At 30.1% G+C, this 15,284-nt stretch overlaps 1 protein-coding gene across 1 annotated transcript in view; it reads right to left on the minus strand.

Moving 5' to 3' along the window:
- LOC142336089 (mothers against decapentaplegic homolog 1-like) overlaps positions 1–15,284 on the minus strand; it is a 536,849-nt gene that overhangs the window by 267,247 nt on the left and 254,318 nt on the right. The gene's annotated exons all lie outside the window — the stretch shown is intronic.

Here is a 15,284-nt window from a genome sequence, read left to right on the forward strand (position 1 = left end):
ATATTGATTAAAATGGAATAGGTATTATAAATTTACTACGAATTATGCAATATAACAACACAAATGCTAATTACTTCAAAAAGAAAAGAAAGCATCGATAATCATTCAAATCATTTTTTTTCCGCGAAACAAATCCTCTTCAACGACATCGAACCTTGTTTTAATTTTTTTGGTTCACTAAAAAAATTCTTCAAAAAAAATGTTGTTATATTTTTCAAAATTGTTTTCTGATTTGCAGAAGCTAAGCTTAGATAAAATTTTTTTCGGTATAATAATAGCTTGCGGAATATTGCTTTTTATGGGGAACTTTCAGGTAAATTTATGTGTGGTGTATAGATTATCTGAGCACTTATGACAATAGTTTTTTTTCCAAATGGCCATCTAATTCCTGTTTGTGGAAAAGATGGTTACAAGTTTAACAGGATATCTTTTGTATAATAAGCAGATCTGTAGTTCAGCATTTTGGTTATTGGTAAGACTGACTGCTTCGTTTTCAAATCTATGTAGTTGTCATTTTTTTATCTGTTAGAATTAGCTTTGGCAGCCCAGTTCAATTAAAGATCGAAAAAACAATATAAATTTTTATCAATATTTTTCAGAAGTACAGCTGAGCATTGCAGTTGAATTAATAGGAGACAACCTATTGGCAATTTTCCCCCAATTTCTTAGGAACACAGTCTCTTAAGATACAAAAAGTTCCTATTGTTTTCACAAAACGGTTTCAACATATTTTTGAAGGATTAGTTTATTGTCAAGAAAAACTTACAGTCTTTTCTCAGATCAAAAACATGAAAGAATGAACAAAAAAACCATAAAGAATTTGAGCTTTAACTTCCAAGCCTTGAGGAGCGAAGAGCACTTGGTATAGTATGATTCAGTACTGACTTTTGATTTTACCACTGTATTCTACAGTAACAGTGCTCTCGTACTCTTGCACAACGGGTTATTGGATTGAAAAGGTAGCTTCAGCTTAAGAGCAAACTCTTCCACTCTTTAAAAAATTGTTAAGTTAATTAAAAAAGGAAATCTACTGGTTTCTGTAAAAATTTTAAAAGTGGTAAACTAAATCGAATGTTCATTTTGGAGGAAGAAAACTTAGTCGTGGTGAAGCCAAATCGAGTGTCAAAGAGGGTTTTTTCTTGAGAATGCCTCTTTACTGACTAGACACTTATGAATATTTTCATTGCTCCTTAATTTATATAGTGTAGTTTAAATGTCTGACCTTTGTCTGATGCAATTAATGAGAAACACTAATCAATCAAAAATAAATACTTTCAAAAAAGACAGTACACATTTTTGGAGAGGAAACTAACTTCAATTCTACATTTTCTAACCATAGGTGGGAACATTCTCTAACCAGTTTGTCTTCTAACCATTGGTTAATGATTAGAAGACAAGACCACTGATTTTCCAAAACCACAATAGATTATTAGATATTGGTAACATGAAATAGAAATAGGTAGTGTAATTTTACTACGAATTATTAAATATAACAACACAAATGCTAATTACTTCACAAAGAAAGAAAAACACTGATAATCATTAAAATCATTTTTTTGGTGAAACAAATCTTCTTCAAAAACATCAAACCTTGTTGTATTTTTCTTGTTTAACTAAAAAACTCTTTCACAAATATTGTGTTACTTTTTATAAATTGTTTTCTGATTTGCAGAAGTTTAGCTTAGATAAAATTTTGTTCGGTATAATAATAGTTTGCCGAACACTGTTTTTAAGAGCAACTTTCAGTTAAATTTTTTTTGGTGTATAGATTTTCTGAGCACTTAAGACAAAAGTTTTTTTTTGCAAATGGCCGTCTGTTTCCTAGTTGGGGATAAGATGGTTGCAATTTCCACAGGATATCTTTTGCATAATTAGCAGATCTGTAGTTCAGCATATTGGTTATTGGTAAAACTGACTGCCTCATTTTCAAATCTATGTAGTTCTCATATTTTTATCTCTTAGAACTAGCTTTGGCAGCCCAGTTCAATTAAAAATCGAGAAAGCAGTGATATTTTTATCAATTTTTTTCAAAATTTCAGCTGAGTTTTGCAGTTGATTTAATAGGAGACAATCTTTTAATGATTTTTTCCCAATTTCTGAGGAAAATAGTCTCTGAAGATGGAAAAGTTCTTTTTGTTTTGCGCTGTTTTTCTCAAAAAGATTTCAACGTGTTTTTGAAGAATTAGTTTATTGTCAAGAATAACTCCCAGTTTTTTCTTAGAGCAAAAACATGAAAGAATCAACATAAAAAACCATAAAGAATCTGGGCCTTAACTTCGAAGCCTCGAGGAGCGAAGAAAGCTTGGCATAGTATGATTCACTACTGACTTTAGATTTTAAAACTGTAATCAACTGTAACAGTGCTCTCGTACTCTTGCAGAAAGAATGATTAGATTGAAAAGGTAGATTTATCTTCAGTGCAAACTCTTCCACTCTTGAAAAAACTGTAAGTTAATTAAAAAAGGAAACCTAGTGGTTTCTGTAAAAATTTTAAGAGTGGTAAACTAAATCGAATGTTCATTTTGGAGGAAGAAAACTTAGTCATGCTGGTGTCACATTGTCAACAAAAAGTCTTTTCTTGAGAGCGGAGCTTTTCTGACTGAGAAGACGTACACCTTTTTAATTTTCTTGGTTCACAAAACAATTCTTTCAAAAAAATGTGTTACATTTTGTAAATTGTTTCTGATTTATAGAAGCTTAGCTTATTAAATAAAGGATTTTGTTCGGTATTTTAATAGTTTGCCCAATATTGCTTTTAAAGGGCAACTTTCCATTGACTTCAAAAAATTCTTCAAAAAAAATGTTGTTATATTTTTCAAAATTGTTTTCTGATTTGCAGAAGCTAAGCTTAGATAAAATTTTTTTCGGTATAATAATAGCTTGCGGAATATTGCTTTTTATGGGGAACTTTCAGGTAAATTTATGTGTACTGTATAGATAATCTGAGCACTTATGGCAGTAGTTTTTTTCCAAATGGTCGTCTAATTCCTGTTTGAGATATCTTTTTTATAATATGCAGATCTGTAGTTCAGCAGATTGGTTATTGGAATGATTGACTGCTTCTTTTTCAATTCTATGTAGTTCTCATTTTTGTTTTGTTAGAACTAGCTCTGGCAGCCCAGTTCAATTCAAGATAGAGAAAACAATGTGAATTTTTATCAATATTTTACAGAGGTACAGCTGAGTTTTGCAGTTGATTTAACAGGAGACAATCTATTGGATTGGTGATTTACACCCAGTTTATTCGTAACAAAGTCTCTTGAGATTCAAAAAGTTCTTATTGTTTTGCGCTGTTTTTCTCAAAAGGGTTTCCACGTGTTTTTGAAGGATTAGTTCATTGATAAGAATAACTCACAGTTTTTTTCTAACTTGCTGCTTTTCCGATTTTTTCCGGTTTTGATTACCTGTAGATCAAAATTTTGCTCATAATGAACATTTGAAGGCAAGTATTTCAGTATGGTTACTGTTATTTTGTAAACTGTTTTTTTAAAACTAATTTGAGATTGCTGATTCAATTTTTTAAATAATTTTATCAAGGTCTTTGGCAATTGGTAGAATCAACATGTAATTGGTAATTTGAATTAATTGACAGTTTGTAATTATCAATATCTTTAACGTTTAAATAAAATGAGAGTCGACACAATTTTGTACCCTGGGAAGACTTCTAACTAATTTTATGCAATCGGAAATGACAATTTGTATTTTGACTCTTTGGTATTGATCTGAGAGGTCGCAGGAAAGCAGTTGGCTGGTTCTCCTTTTTCAAAAGTACGTTGGACTGGCTTAGCGAGTAAATTTTTTAATCAATTAAATCAAATACCTTTGTGAGATCTAAGAAAGCTGCACCAACGTTTTTTTTTGCATTCAGTTTACTTTGAACAATTTCTGTTAATGGAACCACTGCGTTAGGTGCTGGAACTTTTTAAAAAACAAACTGATTTTTGCTAACCCTTTGTTTTTTTATATAAGCATTCGTTCATTCTGCTAAGAGTCTCTCAAATCTTTTGATCGAGCATATGCTATTAAAACTGTTCCGTAGTTTGTTTCATCCTGGGGTGCAACCTTTTGAGAAAAGGTTGTAGCATTTGCTAGTGTAAGGTCAGACGGCAATTTTTGTTCGTTTTTGATAGCTTTTAAAAAATATGAAACCCATGAATGCTGCACACAAACCAAGCAAAGATTGTATGCCCAAAATTAAAACAAATTAAATTCAAGAACCATTACAAACAACAAGAGTGAAGAATGTCATCTATAGCGATAGTTTATATGGACAGCAATAATAAAAAAGATTGGTAACAATACATATTAAGTATCTGATCATGTACCTATTGCCGTTGGCTTTAGTAATAATGGAAATTACAAATCAAATTTTGGTCCAGACTGTTTCAAAGATTATGTCAAAGACCTATTGGAAAAAGAAACTGAGATTAATTTCAAGTTAAACAAACCCATGATATTTTATAAAGGAGACAAATTATATCACAATACGAATAACACTTGTCATATTTGTAATGAACCTGCAATAATAATGTTAGAGATCAATGCCATCAAACTGGCAAAAATAGAGGCCCTGCATCTAATACTTGTAACTTAAACTGTAAACGAAAAAATTTCATTCCAGTTATATTTCATAATGGTAAAGGCTACGACCTTAATCTGTTATTTAATTAGTTTTTTAATCAGAATAATAATAAAAGAAGATTTGATGTATTATCTAGTACTAATGGTAAAGCTCAAATGGTTAGACTGGGCATACAAAAATTTATAGACAGTTATAATTTTATGACAATGTCTCTAGATAAAATGGCAAATGTTTATCAATTTAAAAGTAAAACATCAAATCCTTATGAGTACCTTAAGGATGAGAATAGCTAAAATAATAACATGAACAATCTATCAATAGAAGACTTTACATCATAGCTAACACATAAGTTGCCACCCCAATCTAAAGTTGACGAGTTTGATAGAAGTAATAGTATGAAAACAGTTAAAGAATTAACACTAGAGTACATGGAGAATGATGTCAAAACATTAGAACATTGCTTCAATCTATTTGTTAAGTTAAATATAAACATATTAAAACTCAATCCTCTGCATTATATCAGTCTACGTGGTTTCAGCTTTGATTTTTTCCTAAAACTAAGTGAAGTTGAATTAGAAATAATACATATGCTAAAAGATTTCATTAATGCGAGCAGAGGTGGTATATGTGGTGTTATGGCCAAGAGATATATTAATAGTCAAAGTCAAAGTCAAGGTCGTAGTCATAGTCAAAGTCACAGTCAAAGTCATAGTCAAAATCAATGTCAAAATCAAATTCAAAATCAAAGTCAAAGATCTATCAAAGTCAAACGAAAAAATTTCATTCCAGTTATATTTCATAATGGTAAAGGCTACGACCTTAATCTATTATTTAATTAGTTTTTTAATCAGAATAAAAAAAAAGAAGATTTGATGTATTATCTAGTACTAATAGTAAAGCTCAAGTGGTTAGAGTGGGCATACAAAAGTTTATAGACAGTTATAATTTTATGACAATGTCTCTAGATAAAATGGCAATTGTTTATCAATTTAAAAGTAAAACATAATATCCTTATGAGTACCTTAAGGATGAGAGTAGCTAAAGTAATAACATGAACAATCTATCAATAGAAGACTTTACATCATAGCTAACAAATAAGTTGCCAACTCAATCTGAAGTTGACGAGTTTAATAGAAGTAATAGTATGAAAACAGTTAAAGAATTAACACTAGAGTACATGGAGAATGTTGTCAAAACATTAGAACATTGCTTCAAACCATTTGTTAAGTTAAATATAAACATATTAAAACTCAATCCTCTGCATTATATCAGTCTACCTGGTTTCAGCTTTGATTTTTTCCTAAAACTAAGTGAAGTTGAATTAGAAATAAAACATATGCTAAAAGATTTCGTTAATGCGAGGAGAGGTGGTATATGTGGTGTTATGGCCAAGAGATATATTAATAGTCAAAGTCAAAGTCAGGGTCGTAGTCATAGTCAAAGTCAGAGTCAAAGTCATAGTCAAAATCAATGTCAAATTCAAATTCAAAATCAAAGTCCAAGATCGATATTGAACATTGATGCTAATTACTTTTACGGTTATGCATTAATGCAACAGCTGCCATATAAAGATTTTGAGTACTCTAACGTAACTCTAGACGAAGTATTAACACTCCAGATGATAGTGATTATGGCTATTGGCTTATCTGTGATTTAGATTATACTAATGAATGTAAAGATAGAACTAGTAACTTTCAATTACTACCTTATAAAAGAGAAGTAGAGAATAATGAACTAGGATACAAACAAAGACCTCCAAGTTCTTCAAACAGTGAGAAACTAATATTAGATCAGAATAATAAATATGAATACCCAATACAATATCGAATGTTAAAGTTTGTTGTTAAGATGGATATAAAGGCTACTCAATTTCATAGAATTGTTGAATTTAAAAAAGATTATATCATTAGAGACTATATCTTATTTAGAGACTATTATTAGAGACTATTTTAGAGAACTAGCTTTGGCAGCCCAGTTCAATTAAAGATAGAGAAAACAATGTGAATTTTTATCAATATTTTTCAGAAGTACAGCTGAGTTTTGCAGTTGATTTGACAGGAGACAATCTATTGGATTGGTGATTTTTCCTAAATTTGTTGGTAACACAGTCTCTTGATATAGAAAAGGTTCTTTTTGTTTTGCGCTGTTTTTCTGAAATGGGCTTCCACGTGTTTTTGAAGGATTAGTTCATTGTCAAGAATAACTCACATTTTTTTTCTACCTTGCTGCTTTTCCGAATTTTTCCGGTTGTCATTATCTGTAGATCAAGTTGTTGCTCATACAGAACATTTGAAGGCGAGTATTTAGTATGGTTACTGTTGTTTTGTAAACTGTTTTTTTAAAACTAATTAATTAAATTTGAGATTGCTGATTCAATTTTTTCTATAATTTTATCAAGGTTTTTGGCAAATGATAGAATCAACTTGTAGTCGGTAAATTGAATTAATTGAAGTAATTCTAACGTTTAAATAAAATGAGAGTCGACACAATTCTGTTCCCTGGGCTGGGAACGCTTCTAACTAATTTTATGCAATCGAAAATCACAATTTGTATTTTGACTCTTTGGTATTGTTCTGAGAGGTCGCAGGAAAGCAGTTGGCTGGTTTTCCTTTATCAAAATTACGTTGGGCTGGCTCAGCGTATAAAGTTTGTAATCACTTAAATCAAATACCTTTGTGAGATCTAAGAAAGCCGCATCAACGTTTTCTTTCGCATTCAGTTTACTGTGAAAAATTTCTGTTAATGGAACCACTGCGTCAGGTGCTGAAACTTTTTTTAAAACAAACTGATTTTTGCTAACCATTTGGTAGTTTTGTATAAGCATTCCTTCATTCTGCTAAGAGTCTCTCAAATCTTTTGATGGAGCATATGCTATTAAAATTGTCCCGTAGGTTGTTTCATCCTGGGGCGCAACCTTTTGAGAAAAGGTTGTAGCATTTGCTAGTGTAAGGTCACACGGGAATTGTTGTTCGTTTTTGATAGCTGTTAAAAAATATGAAACCCATGAAAGCTTCACACAAACTAAGCAAAGATTGTATGCCCAAAATTAAAACAAATTAAATTCAAGAACCATTACAAACAACAAGAAGTGAAGAATGTCATCTATAGCAATATTGATGTTTATATGGACAGCATAAATAAAAAGATTGGCAACAATACATACTAAATATGTGATCATGTACCTTTTGCCGTTGGTTTTAGTAATAATGGAAATTACGAATCATATTTTGGTTCAGACTGTATCAAAGATTATGTCAAAGATCTATTGGAAAAAGAAACTGAGATTAATTTCAAGTTAAACAAACCCATGATATTTTATAAAGGAGACAAATTATATCACAATACGAATAACACTTGTCATATTTGTAATGAACCTGCAATAATAAAGTTAGAGATCAATGCCATCAAACTGGCAAAAATAGAGGCCCTGCATCAAATACTTGTAACTTAAACTGTAAACGAAAAAATTTCACTCCAGTTATATTTCATAATGGTAAAGGCTACGACATTAATCTATTATTTAATTAGTTTTTTTTTACTCAGAATAAAAATAAAAGAAGATTTGATGTATTATCTAGTACTAATAGTAAAGCTCAAGTGGTTAGAGTGGGAATACAAAAGTTTATAGACAGTTATAATTTTATGACAATGTCTCTAGATAAAATGGCAAATGTTTATCAATTTAAATGTAAAACATAATATCCTTATGAGTACCTTAAGGATGAGAGTAGCTAAAATAATAACATGAACAATCTATCAATAGAAGACTTTACATCATAGCAAACAAATAAGTTGCCACCTCAATCTGAAGTTGAAGAGTTTAATAGAAGTGATAGTATGAAAACAGTTAAAGAATTAACACTAGAGTACATGGAGAATGTAGTCAAAACATTAGAACATTGCTTCAAACTATTTGTTAAGTTAAATATAAACATATTAAAACTCAATCCTCTGCATTATATCAGTCTACCTGGTTTCAGCTTTGATTTTTTTTACTAAAACTAAGTGAAGTTGAATTAGAAATTATACATATGCTAAAAGATTTCATTAGTGCAAAGAGAGGTGGTATATGTGGTGTTGTAGCCAAGAGATATATTAATAGTCAAAGTCAAAGTCAAGGTCGTAGTCATAGTCAAAGTCAGAGTCAAAGTCATAGTCAAAATCAATGTCAAATTCAAATTCAAAATCAAAGTCAAAGATCGATATTGCACATTGATGCTAATTACTTATACGGTTATGCATTAATGCAACAGCTGCCATATAAAGATTTTGAGTACTCTAACGTAACTCTAGACGAAGTATTAAACACTCCAGATGATAGTGATTATGGCTATTGGCTTTTCTGTGATTTAGATTATACTAATGAATGTAAAGATAGAACTAGTAACTTTCAATTACCACCTTATAAAAGAGAAGTAGAGAATATTGAACTAGGATACTAACAAAGACCTCCAAGTTCTTCAAAAAGTGAGAAACTAATATTAGATCAGAATAATAAATATGAATACCCAATACAATATCGAATGTTAAAGTTTGTTGTTAAGATGGATATAAAGGCTACTCAATTTCATAGAATTGTTGAATTTAAAAAAGATTATATCATTAGAGACTATATCTTATTAGAGACTATTATTAGAGACTATTTTAGAGAACTAGCTTTGGCAGCCCAGTTCAATTCAAGATAGAGAAAACAATGTGAATTTTTATCAATATTTTTCAAAAGTACAGCTGAGTTTTGCAGTTGATTTGACAGGAGACAATCTATTGGATTGGTGATTTTTTCCAAATTTATTGGTAACACAGTCTCTTGATATAAAAAAGTTCCTTTTGTTTTGCGCTGTTTTTCTGAAATGGGCTTCCACGTGTTTTTGAAGGATTAGTCCATTGTCAAGAATAACGCACATTTTGTTTCTACCTTGCTGCTTTTCCGAATTTTTCCGGTTGTGATTATCTGTAGATCAAGTTGTTGCTCATAACGGACATTTGAAGGCGAGTATTTAGTATGGTTACAGTTATTTTGTAAACTGTTTTTTTAAAACTAATTAATTAAATTTGAGATTGCTGATTCAATTTTTTCTATAATTTTATCAAGGTTTTTGGAAAATGATAGAATCAACTTGTAGTCTGTATATTGAATTAATTGAATTAATTATAACGTTTAAATAAAATGAGAGTCGACACAATTCTATTCCCTGGGAACACTTCTAACTAATTTTATGCAATTGAAAATCACAATTTGTATTTTGACTCTTTGGTATTGATCTAAGAGGTCGCTGGAAAGCAGTTGGCTGGTTTTCTTTTATCAAAATAACGTTGGGCTGCCTTAGCGAGTAAAGTTTGTAATCAATTAAATCAAATACCTTTGTGAGATCTAAGAAAGCTGCATCAACGTTTTCTTTCGCATTCAGTTTACTGTGACCAATTTCTGTTAATGGAACCACTGCGTCAGGTGCTGAAACTTTTTTTAAAACAAACTGATTTTTGCTATCCACTTGGTTTTTGTATATAAGCGTTCCTTCATTCTGCTAAGAAGCTCTCAAATCTTTTGATGGAGCATATGCTATTAAAATTGTCCCGTAGGTTGCTTCAACCTGGGGTGCAACCTTTTTAGAAAAGTTTGTAGCATTTGCTAGTGTAAGGTCACACGGGAATTGTTGTTCGTTTTTGATAGTTGTTAAAAAATATGAAACCCATGAATGCTTCACACAAACTAAGCAAAGATTGTATGCCCAAAATTAAAACAAATTAAATTCAAGAACCATTACAAACAACAAGAAGTGAAGAATGTCATCTATAGCAATATTGATGTTTATATGGACAGCATAAATAAAAAAGATTGGCAATAATACATACTAAATATGTGATCATGTACCTTTTGCCGTTGGCTTTAGTAATAATGGAAATTACAAATCATATTTTGGTCTAGACTGTATCAAAGATTATGTCAAAGATCTATTGGAAAAAGAAACTGAGATTAATTTCAAGTTAAACAAACCCATGATATTTAATAAAGGAGACAAATTTTATCACAATACGAATAACAATTGTCATATTGGTAATGAACCTGCAATAACAAAGTTAGAGATCACTGCAACCAAACTGGCAAATATAGAGGCCCTGCATGTAATATTTGTAATTTAAACTATAAACAATTAAACTTCATTCCAGTTATATTTCATAATGGTAAAGGCTACGACCTTAATCTATTATTTAATTAGTTATTTAATCATAATAATAATAAAAGAAGATTTGATGTATTATCTAGTACTAATAGTATACTAATAGTAATGCTCGAATGGTTAGAGTGGGCAAAGAAAAGTTTATAGACACTTAAAATTTTATGAAAATGTCTCTTGATAAAATGGCAAATGTTTATCAAGTTGAAAGTAAAACATTATATCCTTATGAGTACTTTAAGGATGAGAATAGCTTTAAAAAATGAACAATCGAACAAAAGAAGACTTTAGATCATAGCTAACAAATCAGTTGCCACCTCAATATGAAGTTGATGAGTTTAATAGACGTAATAGTATGAAAACAGGTAAAGAATTAACACTAGAGTATATGGAGAACGATGTAAGAATATTAGAACATTGCTTCAATCTATTTGTTAAGTTAAACATAAACATAATTAAACTCAATCCTCTGCATTATATCAGTCGACCTGGTTTCAGCTTTGATTGTTTTCTAAAACTAAATGAAGTTGAAAGTTGAATTAGAAATAATACAAGATGAGCATATGCTAAAAGATTTCACTAGTGCAATGAGAGGTGGTATATGCGGTGTTATGGCCAAGAGATATTTTAATATTAATAGTCAAAGTCAAAGTCAAGGTCATAGTCATAGTCAAAGTCAAACCAAGGTCATAGTCAAAATCAAATTCAAAATCAAAGTCAAAGTCAAAGTCAAAGATCTATAAGGTACATTGATGCTAATTACTTATACGGTTATGCATTATATCAAAAGCTGCCATATAAAGATTTTGAGTACTCCAACGTAACTCTAGACGAAGTATTGAACACTCCAGATGATAGTGATTATTTGCTTATCTGTGATTTAGAATATACTAATGAAGAAAAAGATGGAACCAGTAACTTTCAATTACTACCATATAAAAGAGAAGTAGAGAATAAAGAACTAGGATACACACTTCCTAGTATATACACCAACGTCTTCAAAAAGTGAGAAAATAATATTTGATCAGAATAAAAAATATGAATATCCAATACACTATCGAATGTTGAAGATTATTGTTAAGATGGATATAAAGGCTACTAATTTTCATAGAATAATTAAATTTAAACAAGATTATTTTATTAGAGACTATATCGAACTCAATACTAAAATGAGAGCAGAAGCTAAGACCGAGGCTGAGAAGGATATATTCAAATTAATGAATAATTCGCTATTTGGTAAACGTTGTGAGAATCCATTAAAGTATTTAGAAGCTAAGATCCTAACAGATGATTATGAAATACTTAAAGAGAGTTAATTGAAGCTGCTATTAAATTATATGATGATTTAACTTAATTTTTATCTTAACAAATAAAAAATGACTAAGCTAGACAAACTTATAGAATTAAATAAAACACAAAAACTATACAGAATTAATAGAGTAGAAGATAAATTAAGACAACATGAATATTATGGTGAAATAGAAGAGTTATTTGATCCTCTAACTAAAACTTTATATACAAACAATTAACAAACATTAAGAGCAATAGTTTGGCAAAATCAAGAGTTAGATAAACAAAGTAAGAAGATCCAGCAAGCCCCTTCCCAGTTTAATGAAGCATTAATGAAGTCTAATGAAGCAATAATGATGTCCAATGAAGCTGTAGAGGAAGCCCGAGATAGACCAGTAATTAAAGTAGATAAAGACGCAGCTCAAATTACTAATTTCATGACAATTCATTCTAGGGGTTTAACTGAAGATAAACTCGACAATCATAGCTGTAACTTCGCAGATAGTCTAATAGAAAGATTAGAATTACTTTTACTAGAAACAAAAGCTGGGCATGACGGATTATATTAATAGTCAAAGTCAAAGTCAAGGTCATAGTCATAGTCAAAGTCAAAGTCAAGGTCATAGTCAAAATCAAAATCAAAATCAAAGTCAAAATCAAAGTCAAAGATCTATAAGGTACATTGATGCTAATTACTTATACGGTTATGCATTAAATCAAAAGCTGCCATATAAAGATTTTGAGTACTCCAACGTAACTCTAGACGAAGTATTGAACACTCCAGATGATAGTGATTATTTGCTTATCTGTGATTTAGAATATACTAATGAATAAAAAGATGGAACCAGTAACTTTCAATTACTACCATATAAAAGAGAAGTAGAGAATAAAGAACTAGGATACACACTTCCTAGTATGTACACCAACTTCTTCAAAAAGTGAGAAAATAATATTTGATCAGAATAAAAAATATGAATATCCAATACACTATCGAATGTTAAAGATTATTGTTAAGATGGATATAAAGGCTACTAATTTTCATAGAATAATTAAATTTAAACAAGATTATTTTATTAGAGACTATATCGAACTCAATACTAAAATGAGAGCAGAAGCTAAGACCGAGGCTGAGAAGGATATATTCAAATTAGTGAATAATTCGCTATTTGGTAAACGTTGTGAGAATCCATTAAAGTATTTAGAAGCTAAGATCCTAACAGATGATTATGAAATACTTAAAGCTGTTAATAAACCCATATGTAAAGATATAATTAGATACGATAGTTACACTCTAATCGAATTTTATAAGAAAAGAAATACAATATGATATACCAAAATACTTGGGCTCAACATTATTAGAACTTAGCAAACTCCGCATGTATGAATTCTTTTATGATACAATACGATCATCACCCAAAGATCTAATGCTGCGTTATATGTGTACTGATAGTTTTTGTATTAAGCTTTACTGAAGGTAAAGTTGATGATAAAAACATGGACTTAAGTATTCTAGATAACCCAATCAAAACTAATAATAAAGTCCCAGGCAAATTCAAACATGAACTTAGAAGTAGAGAGATAAAAGAATTCGTGGTATTAAAACCAAAGACCTATGGCTTGGTTACCCAAGGGCAGAGCCCGTTTAAGAATGGAACAGCAAAAGAGGAAGCAAAAAAGAAAGAAAACAATGGCAAACATGAAGACTACTATAATGGATAATAAAGAAAGAATTGTTGGAATAATGCAGAATACAAAAAGTCGGGGATAAGATGTCAACAAGTAAAACTAGTAAAAGAACTGTGAATAACTTTGATGATAAAAGACTCTATGTAAATAATATTAAAAGCTATCCTCATGATGAGAATCTATATCTATTCAAAAGAGATCTATTAAATGAACTTAATGCTACATCATTAGATTTAGATAAACACCAACTGGGTAATAATATTCTAGAACTAAACATTAATGATGATAGAGAGTTAATTGAAGCTGCTATTAAACTATATGATGATTTAACTTAATTTTTATCTTATCAAATAAAAAATGACTAAGCTAGGCAAACTTATAGAATTAAATAAAACACAAAAACTGTACAGAAATAATAGAGTAGACGATAAATTAAGACAACAGGAATATGATGGTGGAATAGAAGAGTTATTTGATCCTCTAACTAAAACTTTATATACAAACAATTAACAAACATTAAGAGCAATAGTTTGGCAATATCAAGAGTTAGATAAACAAAGTAAGAAGATCCAGCAAGCCCCTTCCCAGTTTAATGAAGCATTAATGAAGTCTAATGAAGCAATAATGATGTCCAATGAAGCTGTAGAGGAAGCCCGAGGTAGACCAGTAATAAAAGCAGATAAAGACGCAGCTCATATTACTAATTTAATGACAATTCAATCTAGGGGTTTAACTAAAGATAAACTCGACAATCATAGCTGTAACTTCGCAGATAGTCTAATAGAAAGATTAGAATTACATATACTAGAAACAAAAACTGGGCATGACGGATTATATGCTGAAATGTTAAATATATCTAAACAACTATTATCTATGAACATTATTAATCAGGAAAATTTAGACAATTTTGTTTTTAGTTATGGTAAATATATTGTGGTAGAAAAACAACAGCTACTACCTAAAAAAGTATTCAGTCCTCAAATAACAGAGTCTAGAAGAGAAAGAATAATACCACTTTATAAAGATGAAACATGGTCAGCTGATTTAATTGATAAGTCATCTCTAAGTACATAGAATAATAATTCTAAGTTTATATTAACAGTTAAAGATATATTCACAAAATACGCATGGGCTATTCCATTGAAGAATAAATCTGGTTTATCTATAACTAATGGTTTTAAAATAATATTAGGTGAACATAGAAAACCAGAAAAGTTATGGGTAGAAAGAGGTAGTGAGTTTTACAATAAAACATTTAAATCTTTACTTAAAGAATATGAAACCGAATTATATTCTATCTATAGTGATTTAAAGACCTTATTCATAGAGAGATTTAATAGAACATTATTACACATAATTAATAAACCAATGTTCATCAATGGTGATTGTATTTGGGTAAATGTATTAATTGATGCTGTTGTAACATATAATAATAATGTTCATTCAACAATTAATATGACTTCTGTTGATGCTTCTAATAATCCTGATAAAGATATTTTATATCTCCTTCTACTAAGATTAAACCAAACGGTAAACCTGGCTACGCCCAA

Source organism: Convolutriloba macropyga, chromosome 3 (genome assembly GCF_964194025.1).
Source record: "Convolutriloba macropyga chromosome 3, txConMacr16.3, whole genome shotgun sequence".
Classification (NCBI taxonomy): domain Eukaryota; kingdom Metazoa; phylum Xenacoelomorpha; order Acoela; family Convolutidae; genus Convolutriloba; species Convolutriloba macropyga.